The sequence below is a fragment of the Triticum dicoccoides genome, chromosome 7A (genome assembly GCF_002162155.2).
Source record: "Triticum dicoccoides isolate Atlit2015 ecotype Zavitan chromosome 7A, WEW_v2.0, whole genome shotgun sequence".
In the NCBI taxonomy this organism is placed as follows: domain Eukaryota; kingdom Viridiplantae; phylum Streptophyta; class Magnoliopsida; order Poales; family Poaceae; genus Triticum; species Triticum dicoccoides.
This window is the reverse complement of record NC_041392.1, coordinates 89,497,336-89,507,731: the sequence shown is the minus strand read 5'-3', so window position 1 is coordinate 89,507,731 and position 10,396 is coordinate 89,497,336.

Below are 10,396 nucleotides of genomic sequence, written 5' to 3'. Positions count from 1 at the left end.
CAAGTGCATAGCTAGATGGCAGTTCCTTACCCCCCCCCCCTCGTAGTTGAGGGAAAAATCTTGGTTCTTTCATCTTTCAAGTTCCTCATAGTGATCAACAGATATAAATCCCAAGCGAATCAAAGAATAGAGCTATGCTCCCCGGCAATGGCGCCAGAAAATAGTCTTGATAACCCACAAGTATAGGGGATCGCAACAGTTTTCAAGGGTAGATTATTCAACCCAAATATATTGATTCGACACAAGGGGAGCCAAAGAATATTCTCAAGTATTAATAGTTGAGTTGTCAATTCAACCGCACCTGAAAGACCTAATATCTGTAGCAAAGTATTTAATAGCAAATTAATATGGAAGTAACGGTAACAGTGGCAAAATTAACTAAGCAAAGATCAATATGTGAAAAGCTCGTAGGCATTGGATCAGTGATGGATAATTATGTCAGATGCGATTCCTCATGCAACAGTTATAACATAGGGTGACACAGAACTAGCTCCAATTCATCAATGTAATGTAGGCATGTATTCCGAATATAGTCATACGTGCTTATGGAAAAGAACTTGCATGACATCTTTTGTCCTACCCTCCCGTGGCAGCGGGGTCCTAATGGAAACTAAGGGATATTAAGGCCTCCTTTTAATAGAGAACTGGAACAAAGCATTAGCACATAGTGAATACATGAACTCCTCAAACTACGGTCATCACCGGTAAGTATCCCGATTATTGTCACTTCGGGGTTAACGGATCATAACACATAATAGGTGATTATAGACTTGCAAGATAGGATCTAGAACTCACATATATTCATGGAAACATAATTGGTTCAGATCTGAAATCATGGCACTTGGGCCCTAGTGACAAGCATTAAGCATAGCAAAGTCATAGCAAAATCAATCTCAAAACATCATGGATACTAGGGATCAAACCCTAACAAAACTAACTCGATTACATGATAAATCTCATCCAACCCATCACCGTCCAGCAGGCCTATGATGGAATTACTCATGCACGGCGGTGAGCATCATGAAATTGGTGATGGAGGAAGGTTGACGACGACGATGGCGACGGATTCCCCTCTCCGGAGCCCCGAACGAACTCCAGAGCAGCCCTCCCGAGAGAGACTAGGGCTTGGCGGCGGCTCCGTATCATAAAACGCGATGAATCCTTCTCCCTGATTTTTTTCTCTCCGAACGTGAATATATAGAGTTGGAGTTGAGGTCGGTGCAGCCTCAGGGGGGCCACGAGACAGGGGGCGCGCCCTAGGGGTGGGCGCGCCCCCACCCTCGTGGAGAGGGTGTGCGCCCCCTGGTGTTGATTCTTGCGCCAATATTTTTTATATATTCTAAAAATATTCTTCGTGAAGTTTCAGGTCATTCCAAGAACTTTTATTTCTGCACAAAAATAACACCATGGCAATTCTGCTGAAAACATCATGAGTCCGGGTTAGTTCCATTCAAATCATGCAAGTTAGAGTCCAAAACAAGGTCAAAAGTGTTTAGAAAAGTAGATACGATGGAGACGTATCACCCCTCCGGTAGTTATTTGCTCCAATATTCCTCAAATATTCCATAAAAATTCTCCGTGAAGTTTCAGCTTGTTTGGAGTTGTGCAGAATAGGTAGCGCGACGTAGCTTTTCCAGGTCCAGATTTCCAGCTGCCGGAATTCTCCCTCCTTGTGTATACCTTGCATATTATGAGAGAAAAGACATTAGAATTACTCCAAAAAGTATTATTATGTATAAAAACATCATAAATAACAGTAAGAAAACATGATGCAAAATGGACGTATCAACTCCCCCGAGCTTAGACCTCGCTTGTCCTCAAGCGAAAACCGAAATCAAAAAACATGTCCACATGCTTTGAGAGAGAGGTGTCGATAAAAAAAATATGTACATAGAAGCATCATGTTGATTATTATAACAACAACAAAACTAAACATAAGACTTTTATCATATACTTCTCATGAATAAGTAACAATTCATCACACAATTGAAGTCTAAAGCAAAAACAATATTAAAAACCAAAACACTATGTTCTCTGTCAACTTTGCAACTACAATTCATCATCTTTTCAGGAAGGGTCACGTATCGAAGCCTTTAGGCAAGTCCGCATACTCACCCATCATATAGTCTTCTATGATTGCTAACACTCACCGCGTACACATGAGAAAAACGTTTCAACTAGACATAAAGAAAGACATGGGCTTATAGTTTCGCCTCCCAACGTATTCACTTCAAAGGTGATGTCAACAATAATAACTCATGCTATCTATATTCAACTGGACATATGTGCCTAGATCTTTCCCCACCACATGATGCTTGCCAAAGGAGAAAATAAAAAAGGAATAGAGAGAAAACTTCGATTCTTTGCATAAAAGTAAATACATAAAAGTAAAGGATAGGCCCTTCGCAGAGGGAAGCAGAGGTTGTCGTGTGCTTATTTATTTGTATGCTCAACCCCTTAGTGCAAAAGAACGTCATGTTGCATTTCCCCTTGTGATAGCTACCTTTATTATGCACCCTGTCACTTTTATTCTTCACCATCACAAGTTCGTGCAACGCTCAATTTTCTCTTACACTAAATGATCTCACATTTTTAGAAGCAATTTTATTGCCTTTTTGCACCGATGACAACCTACTTGAGGGATCTTGCTCAATCCCTAGGTAGGTATGGTGGACACTTGAAAATAAGATTTGGGTTTAAGGGTTTTTGGATGCACAAGTAGTATCTCTACTTAGTGCAGAATTGTTGGCTAGCAAAGATAGGCAGCAAGCACCACATGTTAAAGGATCTCTGACAATATGACTTCTATGTGAATATAAACAAACATAAACCATTAAGTTGTCTTCCTTGTCCAACGCCAACAATTTTGGCATATGATATTTTGATGAGGTCTCACAATCACAAAAGATTTCTAGGATAGTATATTTATATGTGAATCTTCACTTGCCTTATTAATTTTTTCATGAGTTGCATAATTGACTAATGCTATGTTTGTCAATCTTTAATAAAATTTCAACTTATACTTTTCCTTTTGTGGTGTCATCACCTACCATAGGATTAGTATACGATCTTTTTCATTATTTATTTCCTTTCTTTTATTTATTTCCTTTCTCTTTTTCTTTCTTATTTCTTTTTCTTTTATTTGCAACATGAAAGTAAAGAAAAAAAAACTCAAACTAAACTTTATTTTATAACTTGCGCACGATTACAAGGATAGATCACTAAGCAAACTCTCAAAGAAGAGACGATCAAACTAAACTTTTATTCATCTAAAGCAAAAGATCGAACTAAAATAAGTAAATGCAAAAAGATAGTGGGATCATACGATATCGGGGCACCTCCCCCAAGCTTGGCGGAAGCCAAGGGGAGTGCCTGAAGGAAATATGCCCTAGAGGCAATAATAAAGTTATTATTTATTTCCTTATATCATGATAAATGTTTATTATTCATGCTAGAATTGTATTAACCGGAAACATGATACATGTGTGAATACATAGACAAACGAAGTGTCACTAGTATGCCTCTACTTGACTAGCTCGTTGATCAAAGATGGTTATGTTTTCTAGCCATGGACAAAGAGTTGTCATTTGATTAACGGGATCACATCATTAGGAGAATGATGTGATTGACTTGACCCATTCCGTTAGCTTAGCACTTGATCATTTAGTTTGTTGCTATTTCTTTCTTCATGACTTATACATGTTCCTATGACTATGAGATTATGCAACTCCCGTTTACCGGAGGAACACTTTCTATGCTACCAAACATCACAACATAACTGGGTGATTATAAAGGTTCTCTATAGGTGTCTCCCAAGGTACTTGTTAGGTTGGCGTATTTCGAGATTAGGATTTGTCACTCCGATTGTCGGAGAGGTATCTCTGGGCCCACTCGGTAATACACATCACTTAAGCCTTGCAAGCATTGCAACTAATGAGTTAGTTGCGGGATGATGTCTTATGGAACGAGTAAAGAGACTTGCCGGTAACGAGATTGAACTAGGTATTGAGATACCCACGATCAAATCTCGGGCAAGTAACATACCGATGACAAAGGGAACAAACGTATGTTGTTATGCGGTTTGACCGATAAAGATCTTCATAGAATATGTAGGAGCCAATATGAGCATCCAGGTTCCGCTATTGGTTATTGACCGGAGACGTGTTTATGGTCCGTAGGGTCCGCACGCTTAAAGTTCGATGACAGTTATATTATGAGTTTATGGTTTTTGATGTACCGAAGGTAGTTCGGAGTCCCGGATGTTATCATGGACATGACGAGGAGTCTCGAAATGTTTGAGACATAAAGATCGATATATTGGATGACTATATTTGGATACCGGAATGGTTCCGGGTGAGATCGGGATAATACCGGAGCACCGGGAGGTTATCGGAACCCCCCGGGAGGTATATGGGCCTTAATGGGCTTTAGTGGAAAGGAGGGGAAAGGAGCAACGGAAGGGGCGCCCCCTCCCAAGCCAATCTGAATTGGGAGGGGGGCCGGCCCCCCTTTCCTTCCTCCCTCCTTCCTCTTCCTTCCCTCTCCCTCTCCAAATAGGAAAAGGAGGAGTCCTACTCGCGCCTCCTCCCCTTGGCTGGCCCTCTCCTCCCCTCCTTTATATACGGAGGAGAGGGGCACCCCATAGACACAACAATTGATCTCTTGGATCTTTTAGCCGTGTGCCGTGCCCCTCTCCACCATAGTTCACCTCGATAATATCGTAGCGGTGCTTAGGCGAAGCCCTGCGACGGTAGAACATCATCATCGTCATCACGCCGTCGTGCTGACGGAACTCTCCCTCAAAGCTCGGCTAGATCGGAGTTCGACGGACATCATCGAGTTGAACGCGTGCAGAACTCGGAGGTCTCGTGCGTTCGGTACTTGATCGGTCGGATCGTGAAGATGTACGACTACATCAACCGCGTTGTGCTAATGCTTCTACTTTGGGTCTATGAGGGTATGTGGATACACTCTCCCCTCTTGTTGCTATGCATCACCATGATCTTGCGTGTGCGTAGGAAAATTTTGAAATTACTACGTTCCCCAACAGTGGCATCCGAGCCTGGTTTTATGCGTTGATGTTATATGCATGAGTAGAACACAAGTGAGTTGTGGGCGATACAAGTCATACTGCTTACCAGCATGTCATACTTTGGTTCGGCGGTATTTTTGGATGAAGCAGCCTGTACCGACATTACGCGTACGCTTACGCGAGACTGGTTCTACCAACGTGCTTTGCACATAGGTGGCTGTCGGGTGTCAGTTTCTCCAACTTTAGTTGAACCGAGTGTGGCTACGCCCGGTCCTTGAGAAGGTTAAAAACCACTAACTTGACGAACTATCGTTGTGGTTTTGATGTGTAGGTAAGGATAGTTCTTGCTCAGCCCGTAGCAGCCACGTAAAACTTGCAACAACAAAGTAGAGGACGTCTAACTTGTTTTTGCAGGGCATGTTGTGATGTGATATGGTCAAGACATGATGCTATATTTTATTGTATGAGATGATCATGTTTTGTAACCGAGTTATCGGCAACTGGCAGGAGCCATATGATTGTCGCTTTATTGTATGCAATGCAATCGCCCTGTAATTGCTTTACTTTATCACTAAGAGGTAGCGATAGTCATAGAAGCAATAGTTGGCGAAACAACAACGATGCTACGATGGAGATCAAGGTGTCGCACCGGTGACAATGGTGATCATGACGGTGCTTCGGAGATGGAGATCACAAGTACAAGATGATGATGACCATATCATATCACCTATATTGATTGCATGTGATGTTTATCTTTTATGCATCTTATTTTTCTTTGATTGACGGTAGCATTATAAGATGATCTCTCACTAAATTTCAAGATAAAAGTGTTCTCCCTGAGTATGCACCGTTGCCAAAGTTTGTCGTGCCCAGACACCACGTGATGATCGGGTGTGATAAGCTCTACGTCCATCTACAACGGGTGCAAGCCAGTTTTGCACACGCAGAATACTCAGGTTAAACTTGACGAGCCTAGCATGTGCAGATATGGCCTCGGAACATTGAGACTGAAAGGTCAAGCATGAATCATATAGTAGTTATGATCAACATAATGATGTTCACCATTGAAAACTACTCCATTTCACCTGATGATCGGTTATGGTTTAGTTGATTTGGATCACGTGATCACTTAGATGATTAGAGAGTTGTCTATCTAAGTGGGAGTTCTTAAGTAATATGATTAATTGAACTTAAATTTATCATGAACTTAGTACCTAATAGTATTTTGCATGTCTATGTTTGTTGTAGATAGATGGCTCGTGTTGTTGTTCCGTTGAATTTTAATGCGTTCCTTGAGAAAGCAAAGTTGAAAGATGATGGTAGCAATTACACGGACTAGGTCCGTAACTTGAGGATTATCCTCATTGTTGCACAGAAGAATTACATCATGGAAGCACCGCTGAGTGCCAAACCTGCTGCAGGAGCAACATCAGATGTTATGAACATCTGACAGAGCAAAGCTGATGACTACTCGATAGTTCAGTGTGCCATGCTTTACAGCTTAGAACCGGGACTTCAACGACGCTTTGAACGTCATGGAGCATATGAGATGTTCCAGGAGTTGAAATTAATATTTCAAGCAAATGTCCGGATTGAGAGATATGAAGTCTCCAATAAGTTCTATAGCTGCAAGATGGAGGAGAATAGTTCTGTCAGTGAGCATATACTCAAAATGTCTGGGGTATCATAATCACTTGACTCAACTGGGAGTTAATCTTCCTGTTGATAGTGTCATTGAGAGAGTTCTTCAATCACTGCCACCAAGCTACAAAAGCTTCGTGATGAACTATAATATGCAAGGGGTGAATAAGACAATTCCCGAGCTCTTCGCAATGCTAAAGGCTGCGGAGGTAGAAATCAAAAAGGAGCATCAAGTGTTGATGGTCAATAAGACCGGCAGTTTCAACAAAAAGGGCAAAGGAAAAAAGAAGGGAAACTTCAAGAAGAACAACAAATAAGTTGCTGCTTATGAGAAGAAACCCAAGTCTGGACCTAAGCCTGAGACTGAGTGCTTCTACTGCAAACACACTGGTCACTGGAAGCGAAACTGCCCCAAGTATTTGGCGGATAAGAAGGATGGCAAAGTGAACAAAGGTATATGTGATATACATGTTATTGATGTGTACCTTACCAGAGCTCGCAGTAGCACCTGGGCATTTGATACTGGTTCTGTTGCTAATATTTACAACTCAAAACAGGGACTACAGATTAAGTGAACACTGGCTAAGGACGAGGTGACTGTGCGCGTGGGAAATGGTTCCAAAGTCGATGTGATCGCCGTCGGCACGCTACCTCTACATCTACCTTCGGGGTTAGTTTTAGACCTAATTAATTGTTATTTGGTGCCAGCGTTGAGCATGAACATTATATCTAGATCTTGTTTAATCTGAGACGGTTAGTCATTTAAATCTGAGAATAATGGTTGTTCTATTTATATGAGTAATATCTTTTATGGTCATGCACCCTTAAAGAGTGGTCTATTTTTGATGAATCTCGATAGTAGTGATACACATATTCATAATATTGAAGCCAAAAGATGCAGAGTTGATAATGATAGTGCAACTTATTTGTGGCACTACCATTTCAGTCATATTGGTATAAAGTGCATGAAGAAACTCCATACTGATGGACTTTTGGAATCACTTGATTATGAATCACTTGGTACTTGCGAACCATGACTCATGGGCAAGATGACTAAAACGTCGTTCTCCGGAACTATGGAGCGAGCAACTGATTTGTTGGAGATCATACATACTGATGTATGTGGTCCAATTAATGTCGAGGCTCGCGGCGGGTATCGTCATTTTCTCACCTTCACAGATGATTTAAGCAGATATGGGTATATCTACTTGATGAAACATAAGTCTGAAACATTTGAAAAGTTCAAAGAATTTCAGAGTGAATTTGAAAATCATCGTAACAAGAAAATAAAGTTTCTACGATCTGATCGTGGAGCAGAATATTTGAGTTACGAGTTTGGTCTACATTTGAAACAATGCGGAATAGTTTCGCATCTCACGCCACCCGGAACACCACAGCATAATGGTGTGTCCGAACATCGTAATCATACTTTACTAGATATGGTGCGATCTATGATGTCTCTTACTTATTTACCGCTATCATTTCGGGGTCATGCTTTAGAGACGGCCGCATTCACGTTAAATAGGGCACCATCAAAATCCGTTGAGACGACACCTTATGAACTATGGTTTGGCAAGAAACCAAAGTTGTCGTTTCTTAAAGTTTGGGGCTGCGACGCTTATGTGAAAAAGCTTCAACCTGATAAGCTCGAACCCAAATCGGAGAAATGTGTCTTCATAGGATACCCAAAAGAAACAGTTGGGTACACCTTCTATCACAGATCCGAGGGCAAGACATTTGTTGCTAAGAAAGGATCCTTTCTAGAGAAGGAGTTTCTCTTGAAAGAAGTGAGTGGGAGGAAAGTAGAACTTGATGAGGCAACTGTACCTGCTCCCTTATTGGAAAGTAGTTCATCACAGAAATCGGTTCCTTTGACATCTACACCAATTAGTGAGGAAGCTAATGATGATGATCATGAAACTTCAGATCAAGTTACTACTGAACCTCGTAGGTCAACCAGAGTAAGATCCGCACCAGAGTGGTACGATAATCCTGTTCTGGAGGTTATGTTACTAGACCATGACGAACCTACGGACTATGAGGAAGCGATGATGAGCCCAGATTCCGCAAAATGGCTTGAAGCCATGAAATCTGAGATGGGATCCATCTATGAGAACAAAGTGTGGACTTTTGTTGACTTGCCCGATGATCGGCAAGCCATCGAGAATAAATGGATCTTCAAGAAGAAGACAGACGCTGATGGTAATGTTACTGTCTACAAAGCTCGACTTGTTGCGAAAGGTTTTTGACAAGTTCAAGGAGTTGACTATGATGAGACCTTCTCACCCGTAGCGATGCTTAAGTCCACCCGAATCATGTTAGCTATTGCCGCATTTTATGATTATGAAATTTGGCAAATGGATGTAAAGACTGCATTCCTGAATGGATTTCTGGAAGAAGAGTTGTATATGATACAACCTGAAGGTTTTATCAATCCAAAGGGTGCTAACAAAGTGTGCAAGCTCCAGCGATCCATGTATGGACTGGTGCAAGCCTCTCGGAGTTGGAATAAACGTTTTGATAGTGTGATCAAAGCATATGGTTTTATACAGACTTTCGGAGAAGCCTGTATTTACAAGAAAGTGAGTGGGAGCTCTGTAGCATTTCTAATATTATATGTGGATGACATATTGTTGATTGGAAATGATATAGAATTTCTGGATAGCATAAAAGGATATTTGAATAAGAGTTTTCCAATGAAAGACCTCGGTGAAGCTGCTTATATATTGGGCATCAAGATCTATAGAGATAGATCAAGACGCTTAATTGGACTTTCACAAAGCACATACCTTGACAAAGTTTTGAAGAAGTTCAAAATGGATCAAGCAAAGAAAGAGTTCTTGCCTGTGTTACAAGGTGTGAAGTTGAGTAAAACTCAATGCCCGACCACTGCAGAAGATAGAGAGAAAATGGAAGATGTTCCCTATGCTTCAGCCATAGGCTCTATCATGTATGCAATGTTATGTACCAGACCTGATGTGTGCCTTGCTATTAGTTTAGCAGGGAGGTACCAAAGTAATCTAGGAAAGGATCACTGGACATCGGTCAAGAACATCCTGAAATACCTGAAAAGGATGAAGGATATGTTTCTCGTTTGTGGAGGTGACAAAGAGCTCGTCATAAATGGTTGCGTCGATGCAAGCTTTGACACTGATCCAGACGATTCTAAATCGCAAACCGGATATGTGTTTTTATTAAACGGTGGAGCTGTCAGTTGGTGCAGTTCTAAACAAAGCGTCGTAGCGGGATCTACATGTGAAGCGGAGTACATAGCTGCTTCGGAAGTACCAAATGAAGGAGTGTGGATGAAGGAGTTCATATCCGATCTAGGTGTCATACCTAGTGCATCGGGCCAATGAAAATCTTTTGTGACAATACTGGTGCAATTGCTTTGGCAAAGGAATCCAGATTCACAAGAGAACCAAGCACATCAAGAGACGCTTCAACTCCATCCGGGATCAAGTCCAGGTGGGAGACATAGAGATTTGCAAGATACATACGGATCTGAATGTTGCAGACCCGTTGACTAAGCCTCTTCCACGAGCAAAACACGATCAATACCAAGGCTCCACGGGTGTTAGAATCATTACTGTGTAATCTAGATTATTGACTCTAGTGCAAGTGGGAGACTGAAGGAAATATGCCCTAGAGGCAATAATAAAGTTATTATATATTTCCTTATATCATGATAAATATTTATTATTCATGCTAGAATTGTTTTAA